This window comes from Salmo salar, chromosome 05, assembly GCF_965601325.2.
Source record: "Salmo salar chromosome 05, fSalSal1, whole genome shotgun sequence".
Taxonomy (NCBI): domain Eukaryota; kingdom Metazoa; phylum Chordata; class Actinopteri; order Salmoniformes; family Salmonidae; genus Salmo; species Salmo salar.
Genome location: NC_138295.1, coordinates 79,022,963 through 79,040,718, shown reverse-complemented (window position 1 = coordinate 79,040,718; position 17,756 = coordinate 79,022,963). Strand labels below are relative to the sequence as shown.

General features: G+C 39.7%; 6 non-coding genes across 6 annotated transcripts; all 6 read right to left on the bottom strand.

Moving 5' to 3' along the window:
- Window positions 1-94: 94 nt before the first annotated feature.
- On the bottom strand, window positions 95-167 carry trnat-ugu (transfer RNA threonine (anticodon UGU)). Its single transcript has one exon. It is a non-coding gene; the product is annotated as a tRNA-Thr (tRNA).
- A 3,079-nt stretch (window positions 168-3,246) lies between these two features.
- On the bottom strand, window positions 3,247-3,319 carry trnat-ugu (transfer RNA threonine (anticodon UGU)). The gene has a single exon. It is a non-coding gene; the product is annotated as a tRNA-Thr (tRNA).
- Window positions 3,320-6,399: 3,080 nt separating this feature from the next.
- On the bottom strand, window positions 6,400-6,472 carry trnat-ugu (transfer RNA threonine (anticodon UGU)). Its single transcript has one exon. It is a non-coding gene; the product is annotated as a tRNA-Thr (tRNA).
- A 3,080-nt stretch (window positions 6,473-9,552) lies between these two features.
- On the bottom strand, window positions 9,553-9,625 carry trnat-ugu (transfer RNA threonine (anticodon UGU)). The gene has a single exon. It is a non-coding gene; the product is annotated as a tRNA-Thr (tRNA).
- Window positions 9,626-12,703: 3,078 nt separating this feature from the next.
- Window positions 12,704-12,776, bottom strand: trnat-ugu (transfer RNA threonine (anticodon UGU)). Its single transcript has one exon. It is a non-coding gene; the product is annotated as a tRNA-Thr (tRNA).
- Window positions 12,777-15,860: 3,084 nt separating this feature from the next.
- trnat-ugu (transfer RNA threonine (anticodon UGU)) lies at window positions 15,861-15,933 on the bottom strand. Its single transcript has one exon. It is a non-coding gene; the product is annotated as a tRNA-Thr (tRNA).
- Window positions 15,934-17,756: the final 1,823 nt, after the last annotated feature.

Here is a 17,756-nt window from a genome sequence, read left to right as displayed (position 1 = left end):
TTAGAACTTTCTGCTGCAAAGAGCGAGAGAAATGGTAAGTCCCACCCTGTGTAAAGTTTCAGATGAATGTCTCAGAGGGTAGAGTCAAAAATCTAGGCCCCAGTGAGAATTGAACTCACGACCCCTGGTTTACTAGACCAGTGCTCTAACCACTGAGCTATGGAGCCATACACCTCTGTAAGAAGAATTGGAACTCTATAAAGAACACAGCCATCAGAGAGTAAAAAAAGAGACACACCTAAGTAACCAAACATGCAGGTTACCCAGTCTGGCTCCTGCAGTAAAAGCAGATTCCTTGTCATCCTTTGTTATACATTTAATGACAAACTCTCCCAGGTCTATGTGACCCTCAGGCAGGACAGTAATACCCTCCTCCGACAACATCCGGTGAAATTGGAGAGCGCCAAATTCAAATGTCAACATCACAATATTAAACATTCATGAACATACAAGTGTCTTATATCATTTAAAAGCTTAACGTCTTGTTAATCCAACTGCGTTGTCAGATTTCAAAAAGGCTTTACGGCGAAAGCATACCATGTGATTATCTGAGGACAGCTCCCCACATCCAAATATTTTTTTCAACCAATACAGGCTTTACAAAATCGCAAATAGCGATTAAATAAATCACTTACCTTTTAAGATCTTCCTCTGCTTGCAATCGCAAGGGTCCCAGCTACGCAACGAATGTTTGATTTGTTCGATAAAGTCCTTCTTTATGTCCAAAAAAGTCAATTGAGTTGGCGCCATTGATTTCAGTAATCCACTCCTTCAACATGCATACAAAGGAATCCAAAATGCTACCGGTAAACTTCGTCCAAACAAGTCAAACAATGTTTCTCTTCAATCCACAGGTACCCGCAGGTATGTAAATAAACGATAATATTTCAGACGGAAAGAACGGTGTTCAATGAGAAAGGAAAATAACAAAGAGCACGCCCTCATTCACACGCACCAAAAGCCTACTTTCCTGTTGAGCTCCCTTGGAAAAAACGACTATTACTTGTTCGTTTTTCAAGAAACAAGCCTGAAACTCTGTATAAAGACTGTTGACATCTAGTGGAATACATAGGTACTGCAATCTGGGAGGAATTTTTATATGTAGGCCCATAGACTTGCATTGGAAAGGCCTGTTACTTCCAAAAACAAAGGATTTCTGGGTGGATTTTCCTCTGGGTTTTCGCCTGCCATATCAATTCTGTTATACTCACAGACATTATTTTAACAGTTTAGAAACTTCAAAGTGTTTTCTATCAAATTCTACCAATTATATGCATTTCCTAGCTTCTGGGCCTGTGTAACAGGAAGTTTACTATGGGCAAGTCAGTCAGGCAGAAATTCATGATACTGCCCCCTAGCCCTAAGAAGTTTTAATACTTTCTCAGAATTAGCCATTCTTTACTATACTGGACAAAAATATATACGCAACTCGCAACAATTGAAAAGTTTTTCCTGAGTTACAGTTAATATAAGCAAAAGTTTAACCTGTTATGGCTAGTGGGCAGTATTTTCACGGCTGGATAAAAAACCTACCCGATTTAATCTGATTATTACTCCTGCCCAGAAACTAGAATATGCATATAATTATTAGCTTTGGATAGAAAACACTCCAAAGTTTCTAAAACTGTTTGAATGGTGTCTGTGAGTATAACAGAACTCATTTGGCAGGCCAAAACCTGAGAAGATTCTGTACAGGAAGTACCCTGTCTGACCATTTCTTGGCCTTCTTTGTCATCTCTATCCATTACAAAGGATCTCTGCTGTTACGTGACACTTCCTACGGCTCCAATGGGCTCTCAGAGCCCGGGAAAAAGCTGAATGACGTAATTCAAAGCCCTGGCTGAAACACATTATCGCGTTTGTCAAGTGGCCGATCAGGGGACAGTGGGCTTAGGCGCGTGCACTGGCCGCCCCCGTCTTTCTGTTTTTCCCTCTGTTTACCGAAACGCAGATTCCCGGTCGGAATATTATCGATTTTTTACGAGAAAAATGGCATAAAAATGGATTTTAAACAGCGGTTGACATGCTTCGAAGTACGGTAATGAAATATTTAGAAATCTTTTGTCACGAAATGCGCCATGGGCACGACCCTTATTTACCATTCGGATAGTGTCTAGAACGCACGAACAAAACGCCGCTGTTGGACATAACTATGGATTATTTTGGACCAAACCAACATTTGTTATTGAAGTAGAAGTCCTGGGAGTGCATTCTGATGAAGAACATCAAAGGTAATCAAACTTTTGTAATAGTAAATCTGATTTTGGTGAGTGCTAAACTTGGTGGGTGTCTAAATAGCTAGCCCTGTGATGCCGGGCTATCTACTGAGAATATTGTAAAATGGGCTTTCACCGAAAAGCTATTTTAAAATCGGACATATCGAGTGCATAGAGGAGTTCTGTATCTATAATTCTTTAAATAATTGTTATGTTTTTTGTGAACGTTTATCGTGAGTAATTTAGTAAATTCACCGGAGGTTTGCGGGGGGTATGCTAGTTCTGAACGTCACATGCTAATGTAAAAAAGCTGGTTTTTGATATAAATATGAACTTGATTGAACAAAACATGCATGCATTGTATAACATAATGTCCTAGGGTTGTCATCTGATGAAGATCATCAAAGGTTAGTGCTGCATTTAGTTGTGGTTTTGTTTTTTGTGACATTATATGCTAGCTTGAAAAATGGGTAGTCTGATTATTTCTGGCTGGGTACTCTGCTGACATAATCTAATGTTTTGCTTTCGCTGTAAAGCCTTTTTGAAATCGGACAGTGTGGTTAGATTAACGTGAGTCTTGTCTTTTAAATGCTGTAAAATAGTCATATGTTTGAAAAATGGAAGTTTTCGGATTTTAGAGGAACTTGTATTTCGCGCCACGCCCATCATTGGATATTGGAGCAGGTGTTCCGCTAGCGGAACATCTAGATGTAAGAGGTAAGGTAATGATATTATTCCTTCAACATGCATCACTGGTTTTCATGACTTCTGCTACTCCTGTCTCTAGTTTCAGCTCTTTTTTAGTCATGATTGGTGGCCCAGGACAGAATCGGCAAACGTGGAATCGTATCCTCAGTTTGTTTGGCAATGTCTCTTACAGTAGTAGTACAGCAGATAATTATTTGTGCAGCGCAATATCGTCACTTTGTTGTCACATTTAGAACTTTCTGCTGTATAGAGCGAGAGAAATGGTAAGTCCCACCCTGTGTAAAGTTTCAGATGAATGTCTCAGAGGGTAGAGTCAAAATCAAGGCCCCAGTGAGAATTGAACTCACGACCCCTGGTTTACAAGACCAGTGCTCTAACCACTGAGCTATGGAGCCATACACCTCTGTAAGAAGAATTGGAACGCTATAAAGAACACACCCATCAGAGAGTAAAAAAAGAGACACACCTAAGTAACCAAACATGCAGGTTACCCAGTCTGGCTCCTGCAGTAAAAGCAGATTCCTTGTCATCCTTTGTTATACATTTAATGACAAACTCTCCCAGGTCTATGTGACCCTCAGGCAGGACAGTAATTCCCTCTTCCGACAACATCCGGTGAAATTGGAGAGCGCCAAATTCAAATGTCAACATCACAATATTAAACATTCATGAACATACAAGTGTCTTATATCATTTAAAAGCTTAACGTCTTGTTAATCCAACTGCGTTGTCAGATTTCCAAAAGGCTTTACGGCGAAAGCATACCATGTGATTATCTGAGGACAGCTCCCCACATCCAAATATTTTTTTCAACCAATACAGGCTTTACAAAATGGCAAATAGCGATTAAATAAATCACTTACCTTTGAAGATCTTCCTCTGCTTGCAATCGCAAGGGTCCCAGCTACGCAACGAATGTTTGATTTGTTCGATAAAGTCCTTCTTTATGTCCAAAAAAGTCAATTGAGTTGGCGCCATTGATTTCAGTAATCCACTCCTTCAACATGCATACAAAGGAATCCAAAATGCTACCGGTAAACTTCGTCCAAACAAGTCAAACAATGTTTCTCTTCAATCCACAGGTACCCGCAGGTATGTAAATAAACGATAATATTTCAGACGGAAAGAACGGTGTTCAATGAGAAAGGAAAATAACAAAGAGCACGCCCTCATTCACACGCACCAAAAGCCTACTTTCCTGTTGAGCTCCCTTGGAAAAAACGACTATTACTTGTTCGTTTTTCAAGAAACAAGCCTGAAACTCTGTATAAAGACTGTTGACATCTAGTGGAATACATAGGTACTGCAATCTGGGAGGAATTTTTATATGTAGGCCCATAGACTTGCATTGGAAAGGCCTGTTACTTCCAAAAACAAAGGATTTCTAGGTGGATTTTCCTCTGGGTTTTCGCCTGCCATATCAATTCTGTTATACTCACAGACATTATTTTAACAGTTTAGAATCTTCAAAGTGTTTTCTATCAAATTCTACCAATTATATGCATTTCCTAGCTTCTGGGCCTGTGTAACAGGAAGTTTACTATGGGCAAGTCAGTCAGGCAGAAATTCAGGATACTGCCCCCTAGCCCTAAGAAGTTTTAATACTTTCTCAGAATTAGCCATTCTTTACTATACTGGACAAAAATATATACGCAACTCGCAACAATTGAAAAGTTTTTCCTGAGTTACAGTTAATATAAGCAAAAGTTTAACCTGTTATGGCTAGTGGGCAGTATTTTCACGGCTGGATAAAAAACCTACCCGATTTAATCTGATTATTACTCCTGCCCAGAAACTAGAATATGCATATAATTATTAGCTTTGGATAGAAAACACTCCAAAGTTTCTAAAACTGTTTGAATGGTGTCTGTGAGTATAACAGAACTCATTTGGCAGGCCAAAACCTGAGAAGATTCTGTACAGGAAGTACCCTGTCTGACCATTTCTTGGCCTTCTTTGTCATCTCTATCCATTACAAAGGATCTCTGCTGTTACGTGACACTTCCTACGGCTCCAATGGGCTCTCAGAGCCCGGGAAAAAGCTGAATGACGTAATTCAAAGCCCTGGCTGAAACACATTATCGCGTTTGTCAAGTGGCCGATCAGGGGACAGTGGGCTTAGGCGCGTGCACTGGCCGCCCCCGTCTTTCTGTTTTTCCCTCTGTTTACCGAAACGCAGATTCCCGGTCGGAATATTATCGATTTTTTACGAGAAAAATGGCATAAAAATTGATTTTAAACAGCGGTTGACATGCTTCGAAGTACGGTAATGAAATATTTAGAAATCTTTTGTCACGAAATGCGCCATGCGCATGACCCTTATTTACCATTCGGATAGTGTCTAGAACGCACGAACAAAACGCCGCTGTTGGACATAACTATGGATTATTTTGGACCAAACCAACATTTGTTATTGAAGTAGAAGTCCTGGGAGTGCATTCTGATGAAGAGCATCAAAGGTAATCAAACTTTTGTAATAGTAAATCTGATTTTGGTGAGTGCTAAACTTGGTGGGTGTCTAAATAGCTAGCCCTGTGATGCCGGGCTATCTACTGAGAATATTGTAAAATGGGCTTTCACCGAAAAGCTATTTTAAAATCGGACATATCGAGTGCATAGAGGAGTTCTGTATCTATAATTCTTTAAATAATTGTTATGTTTTTTGTGAACGTTTATCGTGAGTAATTTAGTAAATTCACCGGAGGTTTGCGGGGGGTATGCTAGTTCTGAATGTCACATGCTAATGTAAAAAAGCTGGTTTTTGATATAAATATGAACTTGATTGAACAAAACATGCATGCATTGTATAACATAATGTCCTAGGGTTGTCATCTGATGAAGATCATCAAAGGTTAGTGCTGCATTTAGTTGTGGTTTTGTTTTTTGTGACATTATATGCTAGCTTGAAAAATGGGTAGTCTGATTATTTCTGGCTGGGTACTCTGCTGACATAATCTAATGTTTTGCTTTCGCTGTAAAGCCTTTTTGAAATCGGACAGTGTGGTTAGATTAACGAGAGTCTTGTCTTTTAAATGCTGTAAAATTGTCATATGTTTGAAAAATGGAAGTTTTCGGATTTTAGAGGAATTTGTATTTCGCGCCACGCCCATCATTGGATATTGGAGCAGGTGTTCCGCTAGCGGAACATCTAGATGTAAGAGGTTAAGTTAATGATATTATTCCTTCAACATGCATCACTGGTTTTCATGACTTCTGCTACTCCTGTCTCTAGTTTCAGCTCTTTTTTAGTCATGATTGGTGGCCCAGGACAGAATCGGCAAACGTGGAATCGTATCCTCAGTTTGTTTGGCAATGTCTCTTACAGTAGTAGTACAGCAGATAATTATTTGTGCAGCGCAATATCGTCACTTTGTTGTCACATTTAGAACTTTCTGCTGTATAGAGCGAGAGAAATGGTAAGTCCCACCCTGTGTAAAGTTTCAGATGAATGTCTCAGAGGGTAGAGTCAAAATCAAGGCCCCAGTGAGAATTGAACTCACGACCCCTGGTTTACAAGACCAGTGCTCTAACCACTGAGCTATGGAGCCATACACCTCTGTAAGAAGAATTGGAACGCTATAAAGAACACACCCATCAGAGAGTAAAAAAAGAGACACACCTAAGTAACCAAACATGCAGGTTACCCAGTCTGGCTCCTGCAGTAAAAGCAGATTCCTTGTCATCCTTTGTTATACATTTAATGACAAACTCTCCCAGGTCTATGTGACCCTCAGGCAGGACAGTAATTCCCTCTTCCGACAACATCCGGTGAAATTGGAGAGCGCCAAATTCAAATGTCAACATCACAATATTAAACATTCATGAACATACAAGTGTCTTATATCATTTAAAAGCTTAACGTCTTGTTAATCCAACTGCGTTGTCAGATTTCCAAAAGGCTTTACGGCGAAAGCATACCATGTGATTATCTGAGGACAGCTCCCCACATCCAAATATTTTTTTCAACCAATACAGGCTTTACAAAATGGCAAATAGCGATTAAATAAATCACTTACCTTTGAAGATCTTCCTCTGCTTGCAATCGCAAGGGTCCCAGCTACGCAACGAATGTTTGATTTGTTCGATAAAGTCCTTCTTTATGTCCAAAAAAGTCAATTGAGTTGGCGCCATTGATTTCAGTAATCCACTCCTTCAACATGCATACAAAGGAATCCAAAATGCTACCGGTAAACTTCGTCCAAACAAGTCAAACAATGTTTCTCTTCAATCCACAGGTACCCGCAGGTATGTAAATAAACGATAATATTTCAGACGGAAAGAACGGTGTTCAATGAGAAAGGAAAATAACAAAGAGCACGCCCTCATTCACGCGCACCAAAAGCCTACTTTCCTGTTGAGCTCCCTTGGAAAAAACGACTATTACTTGTTCGTTTTTCAAGAAACAAGCCTGAAACTCTGTATAAAGACTGTTGACATCTAGTGGAATACATAGGTACTGCAATCTGGGAGGAATTTTTATATGTAGGCCCATAGACTTGCATTGGAAAGGCCTGTTACTTCCAAAAACAAAGGATTTCTGGGTGGATTTTCCTCTGGGTTTTCGCCTGCCATATCAATTCTGTTATACTCACAGACATTATTTTAACAGTTTAGAAACTTCAAAGTGTTTTCTATCAAATTCTACCAATTATATGCATTTCCTACCTTCTGGGCCTGAGTAACAGGAAGTTTACTATGGGCAAGTCAGTCAGGCAGAAATTCAGGATACTGCCCCCTAGCCCTAAGAAGTTTTAATACTTTCTCAGAATTAGCCATTCTTTACTATACTGGACAAAAATATATACGCAACTCGCAACAATTGAAAAGTTTTTCCTGAGTTACAGTTAATATAAGCAAAAGTTTAACCTGTTATGGCTAGGGGGCAGTATTTTCACGGCTGGATAAAAAACGTACCCGATTTAATCTGATTATTACTCCTGCCCAGAAACTAGAATATGCATATAATTATTAGCTTTGGATAGAAAACACTCCAAAGTTTCTAAAACTGTTTGAATGGTGTCTGTGAGTATAACAGAACTCATTTGGCAGGCCAAAACCTGAGAAGATTCTGTACAGGAAGTACCCTGTCTGACCATTTCTTGGCCTTCTTTGTCATCTCTATCCATTACAAAGGATCTCTGCTGTTACGTGACACTTCCTACGGCTCCAATGGGCTCTCAGAGCCCGGGAAAAAGCTGAATGACGTAATTCAAAGCCCTGGCTGAAACACATTATCGCGTTTGTCAAGTGGCCGATCAGGGGACAGTGGGCTTCGGCGCGTGCACTGGCCGCCCCCGTCTTTCTGTTTTTCCCTCTGTTTACCGAAACGCAGATTCCCGGTCGGAATATTATCGATTTTTTACGAGAAAAATGGCATAAAAATTGATTTTAAACAGCGGTTGACATGCTTCGAAGTACGGTAATGAAATATTTAGAAATCTTTTGTCACGAAATGCGCCATGGGCACGACCCTTATTTACCATTCGGATAGTGTCTAGAACGCACGAACAAAACGCCGCTGTTGGACATAACTATGGATTATTTTGGACCAAACCAACATTTGTTATTGAAGTAGAAGTCCTGGGAGTGCATTCTGATGAAGAACATCAAAGGTAATCAAACTTTTCTAATAGTAAATCTGATTTTGGTGAGTGCTAAACTTGGTGGGTGTCTAAATAGCTAGCCCTGTGATGCCGGGCTATCTACTGAGAATATTGTAAAATGGGCTTTCACCGAAAAGCTATTTTAAAATCGGACATATCGAGTGCATAGAATAGTTCTGTATCTATAATTCTTTAAATAATTGTTATGTTTTTTGTGAACGTTTATCGTGAGTAATTTAGTAAATTCACCGGAGGTTTGCGGGGGGTATGCTAGTTCTGAACGTCACATGCTAATGTAAAAAAGCTGTTTTTTGACATAAATATGAACTTGATTGAACAAAACATGCATGCATTGTATAACATAATGTCCTAGGGTTGTCATCTGATGAAGATCATCAAAGGTTAGTGCTGCATTTAGTTGTGGTTTTGTTTTTTGTGACATTATATGCTAGCTTGAAAAATGGGTAGTCTGATTATTTCTGGCTGGGTACTCTGCTGACATAATCTAATGTTTTGCTTTCGCTGTAAAGCCTTTTTGAAATCGGACAGTGTGGTTAGATTAACGAGAGTCTTGTCTTTTAAATGCTGTAAAATAGTCATATGTTTGAAAAATGGAAGTTTTCGGATTTTAGAGGAATTTGTATTTCGCGCCACGCCCATCATTGGATATTGGAGCAGGTGTTCCGCTAGCGGAACATCTAGATGTAAGAGGTTAAGGTAATGATATTATTCCTTCAACATGCATCACTGGTTTTCATGACTTCTGCTACTCCTGTCTCTAGTTTCAGCTCTTTTTTAGTCATGATTGGCGGCCCAGGACAGAATCGGCAAACGTGGAATCGTATCCTCAGTTTGTTTGGCAATGTCTCTTACAGTAGTAGTACAGCAGATAATTATTTGTGCAGCGCAATATCGTCACTTTGTTGTCACATTTAGAACTTTCTGCTGTATAGAGCGAGAGAAATGGTAAGTCCCACCCTGTGTAAAGTTTCAGATGAATGTCTCAGAGGGTAGAGTCAAAATCAAGGCCCCAGTGAGAATTGAACTCACGACCCCTGGTTTACAAGACCAGTGCTCTAACCACTGAGCTATGGAGCCATACAGCTCTGTAAGAAGAATTGGAACGCTATAAAGAACACACCCATCAGAGAGTAAAAAAAGAGACACACCTAAGTAACCAAACATGCAGGTTACCCAGTCTGGCTCCTGCAGTAAAAGCAGATTCCTTGTCATCCTTTGTTATACATTTAATGACAAACTCTCCCAGGTCTATGTGACCCTCAGGCAGGACAGTAATTCCCTCTTCCGACAACATCCGGTGAAATTGGAGAGCGCCAAATTCAAATGTCAACATCACAATATTAAACATTCATGAACATACAAGTGTCTTATATCATTTAAAAGATTAACGTCTTGTTAATCCAACTGCGTTGTCAGATTTCCAAAAGGCTTTACGGCGAAAGCATACCATGTGATTATCTGAGGACAGCTCCCCACATCCAAATATTTTTTTCAACCAATACAGGCTTTACAAAATCGCAAATAGCGATTAAATAAATCACTTACCTTTGAAGATCTTCCTCTGCTTGCAATCGCAAGGGTCCCAGCTACGCAACGAATGTTTGATTTGTTCGATAAAGTCCTTCTTTATGTCCAAAAAAGTCAATTGAGTTGGCGCCATTGATTTCAGTAATCCACTCCTTCAACATGCATACAAAGGAATCCAAAATGCTACCGGTAAACTTCGTCCAAACAAGTCAAACAATGTTTCTCTTCAATCCACAGGTACCCGCAGGTATGTAAATAAACGATAATATTTCAGACGGAAAGAACGGTGTTCAATGAGAAAGGAAAATAACAAAGAGCACGCCCTCATTCACGCCCACCAAAAGCCTACTTTCCTGTTGAGCTCCCTTGGAAAAAACGACTATTACTTGTTCGTTTTTCAAGAAACAAGCCTGAAACTCTGTATAAAGACTGTTGACATCTAGTGGAATACATAGGTACTGCAATCTGGGAGGAATTTTTATATGTAGGCCCATAGACTTGCATTGGAAAGGCCTGTTACTTCCAAAAACAAAGGATTTCTGGGTGGATTTTCCTCTGGGTTTTCGCCTGCCATATCAATTCTGTTATACTCACAGACATTATTTTAACAGTTTAGAAACTTCTAAGTGTTTTCTATCAAATTCTACCAATTATATGCATTTCCTAGCTTCTGGGCCTGAGTAACAGGAAGTTTACTATGGGCAAGTCAGTCAGGCAGAAATTCAGGATACTGCCCCCTAGCCCTAAGAAGTTTTAACACTTTCTCAGAATTAGCCATTCTTTACTATACTGGACAAAAATATATACGCAACTCGCAACAATTGAAAAGTTTTTCCTGAGTTACAGTTAATATAAGCAAAAGTTTAACCTGTTATGGCTAGTGGGCAGTATTTTCACGGCTGGATAAAAAACGTACCCGATTTAATCTGATTATTACTCCTGCCCAGAAACTAGAATATGCATATAATTATTAGCTTTGGATAGAAAACACTCCAAAGTTTCTAAAACTGTTTGAATGGTGTCTGTGAGTATAACAGAACTCATTTGGCAGGCCAAAACCTGAGAAGATTCTGTACAGGAAGTACCCTGTCTGACCATTTCTTGGCCTTCTTTGTCATCTCTATCCATTACAAAGGATCTCTGCTGTTACGTGACACTTCCTACGGCTCCAATGGGCTCTCAGAGCCCGGGAAAAAGCTGAATGACGTAATTCAAAGCCCTGGCTGAAACACATTATCGTGTTTGTCAAGTGGCCGATCAGGGGACAGTGGGCTTAGGCGCGTGCACTGGCCGCCCCCGTCTTTCTGTTTTTCCCTCTGTTTACCGAAACGCAGATTCCCGGTCGGAATATTATCGATTTTTTACGAGAAAAATGGCATAAAAATTGATTTTAAACAGCGGTTGACATGCTTCGAAGTACGGTAATGAAATATTTAGAAATCTTTTGTCACGAAATGCGCCATGGGCACGACCCTTATTTACCATTCGCATAGTGTCTAGAACGCACGAACAAAACGCCGCTGTTGGACATAACTATGGATTATTTTGGACCAAACCAACATTTGTTATTGAAGTAGAAGTCCTGGGAGTGCATTCTGATGAAGAACATCAAAGGTAATCAAACTTTTCTAATAGTAAATCTGATTTTGGTGAGTGCTAAACTTGGTGGGTGTCTAAATAGCTAGCCCTGTGATGCCGGGCTATCTACTGAGAATATTGTAAAATGGGCTTTCACCGAAAAGCTATTTTAAAATCGGACATATCGAGTGCATAGAGGAGTTCTGTATCTATAATTCTTTAAATAATTGTTATGTTTTTTGTGAACGTTTATCGTGAGTAATTTAGTAAATTCACCGGAGGTTTGCGGGGGGTATGCTAGTTCTGAACGTCACATGCTAATGTAAAAAAGCTGTTTTTTGATATAAATATGAACTTGATTGAACAAAACATGCATGCATTGTATAACATAATGTCCTAGGGTTGTCATCTGATGAAGATCATCAAAGGTTAGTGCTGCATTTAGTTGTGGTTTTGTTTTTTGTGACATTATATGCTAGCTTGAAAAATGGGTAGTCTGATTATTTCTGGCTGGGTACTCTGCTGACATAATCTAATGTTTTGCTTTCGCTGTAAAGCCTTTTTGAAATCGGACAGTGTGGTTAGATTAACGAGAGTCTTGTCTTTTAAATGCTGTAAAATTGTCATATGTTTGAAAAATGGAAGTTTTCGGATTTTAGAGGAATTTGTATTTCGCGCCACGCCCATCATTGGATATTGGAGCAGGTGTTCCGCTAGCGGAACATCTAGATGTAAGAGGTTGGTAATGATATTATTCCTTCAACATGCATCACTGGTTTTCATGACTTCTGCTACTCCTGTCTCTAGTTTCAGCTCTTTTTTAGTCATGATTGGCGGCCCAGGACAGAATCGGCAAACGTGGAATAGTATCCTCAGTTTGTTTGGCAATGTCTCTTACAGTAGTAGAACAGCAGATAATTATTTGTGCAGCGCAATATCGTCACTTTGTTGTCACATTTAGAACTTTCTGCTGTATAGAGCGAGAGAAATGGTAAGTCCCACCCTGTGTAAAGTTTCAGATGAATGTCTCAGAGGGTAGAGTCAAAATCAAGGCCCCAGTGAGAATTGAACTCACGACCCCTGGTTTACAAGACCAGTGCTCTAACCACTGAGCTATGGAGCCATACACCTCTGTAAGAAGAATTGGAACGCTATAAAGAACACACCCATCAGAGAGTAAAAAAAGAGACACACCTAAGTAACCAAACATGCAGGTTACCCAGTCTGGCTCCTGCAGTAAAAGCAGATTCCTTGTCATCCTTTGTTATACATTTAATGACAAACTCTCCCAGGTCTATGTGACCCTCAGGCAGGACAGTAATTCCCTCTTCCGACAACATCCGGTGAAATTGGAGAGCGCCAAATTCAAATGTCAACATCACAATATTAAACATTCATGAACATACAAGTGTCTTATATCATTTAAAAGATTAACGTATTGTTAATCCAACTGCGTTGTCAGATTTCCAAAAGGCTTTACGGCGAAAGCATACCATGTGATTATCTGAGGACAGCTCCCCACATCCAAATATTTTTTTCAACCAATACAGGCTTTACAAAATCGCAAATAGCGATTAAATAAATCACTTACCTTTGAAGATCTTCCTCTGCTTGCAATCGCAAGGGTCCCAGCTACGCAACGAATGTTTGATTTGTTCGATAAAGTCCTTCTTTATGTCCAAAAAAGTCAATTGAGTTGGCGCCATTGATTTCAGTAATCCACTCCTTCAACATGCATACAAAGGAATCCAAAATGCTACCGGTAAACTTGGTCCAAACAAGTCAAACAATGTTTCTCTTCAATCCACAGGTACCCGCAGGTATGTAAATAAACGATAATATTTCAGACGGAAAGAACGGTGTTCAATGAGAAAGGAAAATAACAAAGAGCACGCCCTCATTCACGCGCACCAAAAGCCTACTTTCCTGTTGAGCTCCCTTGGAAAAAACGACTATTACTTGTTCGTTTTTCAAGAAACAAGCCTGAAACTCTGTATAAAGACTGTTGACATCTAGTGGAATACATAGGTACTGCAATCTGGGAGGAATTTTTATATGTAGGCCCATAGACTTGCATTGGAAAGGCCTGTTACTTCCAAAAACAAAGGATTTCTGGGTGGATTTTCCTCTGGGTTTTCGCCTGCCATATCAATTCTGTTATACTCACAGACATTATTTTAACAGTTTAGAAACTTCAAAGTGTTTTCTATCAAATTCTACCAATTATATGCATTTCCTAGCTTCTGGGCCTGAGTAACAGGAAGTTTACTATGGGCAAGTCAGTCAGGCAGAAATTCAGGATACTGCCCCCTAGCCCTAAGAAGTTTTAACACTTTCTCAGAATTAGCCATTCTTTACTATACTGGACAAAAATATATACGCAACTCGCAACAATTGAAAAGTTTTTCCTGAGTTACAGTTAATATAAGCAAAAGTTTAATTAACCTGTTATGGCTAGTGGGCAGTATTTTCACGGCTGGATAAAAAACGTACCCGATTTAATCTGATTATTACTCCTGCCCAGAAACTAGAATATGCATATAATTATTAGCTTTGGATAGAAAACACTCCAAAGTTTCTAAAACTGTTTGAATGGTGTCTGTGAGTATAACAGAACTCATTTGGCAGGCCAAAACCTGAGAAGATTCTGTACAGGAAGTACCCTGTCTGACCATTTCTTGGCCTTCTTTGTCATCTCTATCCATTACAAAGGATCTCTGCTGTTACGTGACACTTCCTACGGCTCCAATGGGCTCTCAGAGCCCGGGAAAAAGCTGAATGACGTAATTCAAAGCCCTGGCTGAAACACATTATCGCGTTTGTCAAGTGGCCGATCAGGGGACAGTGGGCTTAGGCGCGTGCACTGGCCGCCCCCGTCTTTCTGTTTTTCCCTCTGTTTACCGAAACGCAGATTCCCGGTCGGAATATTATCGATTTTTTACGAGAAAAATGTCATAAAAATTGATTTTAAACAGCGGTTGACATGCTTCGAAGTACGGTAATGAAATATTTAGAAATCTTTTGTCACGAAATGCGCCATGGGCACGACCCTTATTTACCATTCGGATAGTGTCTAGAACGCACGAACAAAACGCCGCTGTTGGACATAACTATGGATTATTTTGGACCAAACCAACATTTGTTATTGAAGTAGAAGTCCTGGGAGTGCATTCTGATGAAGAACATCAAAGGTAATCAAACTTTTCTAATAGTAAATCTGATTTTGGTGAGTGCTAAACTTGGTGGGTGTCTAAATAGCTAGCCCTGTGATGCCGGGCTATCTACTGAGAATATTGTAAAATGGGCTTTCACCGAAAAGCTATTTTAAAATCGGACATATCGAGTGCATAGAGGAGTTCTGTATCTATAATTCTTTAAATAATTGTTATGTTTTTTGTGAACGTTTATCGTGAGTAATTTAGTAAATTCACCGGAGGTTTGCGGGGGGTATGCTAGTTCTGAACGTCACATGCTAATGTAAAAAAGCTGTTTTTTGATATAAATATGAACTTGATTGAACAAAACATGCATGCATTGTATAACATAATGTCCTAGGGTTGTCATCTGATGAAGATCATCAAAGGTTAGTGCTGCATTTAGTTGTGGTTTTGTTTTTTGTGACATTATATGCTAGCTTGAAAAATGGGTAGTCTGATTATTTCTGGCTGGGTACTCTGCTGACATAATCTAATGTTTTGCTTTCGCTGTAAAGCCTTTTTGAAATCGGACAGTGTGGTTAGATTAACGAGAGTCTTGTCTTTTAAATGCTGTAAAATTGTCATATGTTTGAAAAATGGAAGTTTTCGGATTTTAGAGGAATTTGTATTTCGCGCCACGCCCATCATTGGATATTGGAGCAGGTGTTCCGCTAGCGGAACATCTAGATGTAAGAGGTTAAGGTAATGATATTATTCCTTCAACATGCATCACTGGTTTTCATGACTTCTGCTACTCCTGTCTCTAGTTTCAGCTCTTTTTTAGTCATGATTGGCGGCCCAGGACAGAATCGGCAAACGTGGAATCGTATCCTCAGTTTGTTTGGCAATGTCTCTTACAGTAGTAGTACAGCAGATAATTATTTGTGCAGCGCAATATCGTCACTTTGTTGTCACATTTAGAACTTTCTGCTGTATAGAGCGAGAGAAATGGTAAGTCCCACCCTGTGTAAAGTTTCAGATGAATGTCTCAGAGGGTAGAGTCAAAATCAAGGCCCCAGTGAGAATTGAACTCACGACCCCTGGTTTACAAGACTAGTGCTCTAACCACTGAGCTATGGAGCCATACACCTCTGTAAGAAGAATTGGAACGCTATAAAGAACACACCCATCAGAGAGTAAAAAAAGAGACACACCTAAGTAACCAAACATGCAGGTTACCCAGTCTGGCTCCTGCAGTAAAAGCAGATTCCTTGTCATCCTTTGTTATACATTTAATGACAAACTCTCCCAGGTCTATGTGACCCTCAGGCAGGACAGTAATTCCCTCTTCCGACAACATCCGGTGAAATTGGAGAGCGCCAAATTCAAATGTCAACATCACAATATTAAACATTCATGAACATACAAGTGTCTTATATCATTTAAAAGCTTAACGTCTTGTTAATCCAACTGCGTTGTCAGATTTCCAAAAGGCTTTACGGCGAAAGCATACCATGTGATTATCTGAGGACAGCTCCCCACATCCAAATATTTTTTTCAACCAATACAGGCTTTAGAAAATCGCAAATAGCGATTAAATAAATCACTTACCTTTGAAGATCTTCCTCTGCTTGCAATCGCAAGGGTCCCAGCTACGCAACGAATGTTTGATTTGTTCGATAAAGTCCTTCTTTATGTCCAAAAAAGTCAATTGAGTTGGCGCCATTGATTTCAGTAATCCACTCCTTCAACATGCATACAAAGGAATCCAAAATGCTACCGGTAAACTTGGTCCAAACAAGTCAAACAATGTTTCTCTTCAATCCACAGGTACCCGCAGGTATGTAAATAAACGATAATATTTCAGACGGAAAGAACGGTGTTCAATGAGAAAGGAAAATAACAAAGAGCACGCCCTCATTCACGCGCACCAAAAGCCTACTTTCCTGTTGAGCTCCCTTGGAAAAAACGACTATTACTTGTTCGTTTTTCAAGAAACAAGCCTGAAACTCTTTATAAAGACTGTTGACATCTAGTGGAATACATAGGTACTGCAATCTGGGAGGAATTTTTATATGTAGGCCCATAGACTTGCATTGGAAAGGCCTGTTACTTCCAAAAACAAAGGATTTCTGGGTGGATTTTCCTCTGGGTTTTCGCCTGCCATATCAATTCTGTTATACTCACAGACATTATTTTAACAGTTTAGAAACTTCAAAGTGTTTTCTATCAAATTCTACCAATTATATGCATTTCCTAGCTTCTGGGCCTGAGTAACAGGAAGTTTACTATGGGCAAGTCAGTCAGGCAGAAATTCAGGATACTGCCCCCTAGCCCTAAGAAGTTTTAACACTTTCTCAGAATTAGCCATTCTTTACTATACTGGACAAAAATATATACGCAACTCGCAACAATTGAAAAGTTTTTCCTGAGTTACAGTTAATATAAGCAAAAGTTTAATTAACCTGTTATGGCTAGTGGGCAGTATTTTCACGGCTGGATAAAAAACGTACCCGATTTAATCTGATTATTACTCCTGCCCAGAAACTAGAATATGCATATAATTATTAGCTTTGGATAGAAAACACTCCAAAGTTTCTAAAACTGTTTGAATGGTGTCTGTGAGTATAACAGAACTCATTTGGCAGGCCAAAACCTGAGAAGATTCTGTACAGGAAGTACCCTGTCTGACCATTTCTTGGCCTTCTTTGTCATCTCTATCCATTACAAAGGATCTCTGCTGTTACGTGACACTTCCTACGGCTCCAATGGGCTCTCAGAGCCCGGGAAAAAGCTGAATGACGTAATTCAAAGCCCTGGCTGAAACACATTATCGCGTTTGTCAAGTGGCCGATCAGGGGACAGTGGGCTTAGGCGCGTGCACTGGCTGCCCCCGTCTTTCTGTTTTTCCCTCTGTTTACCGAAACGCAGATTCCCGGTCGGAATATTATCGATTTTTTACGAGA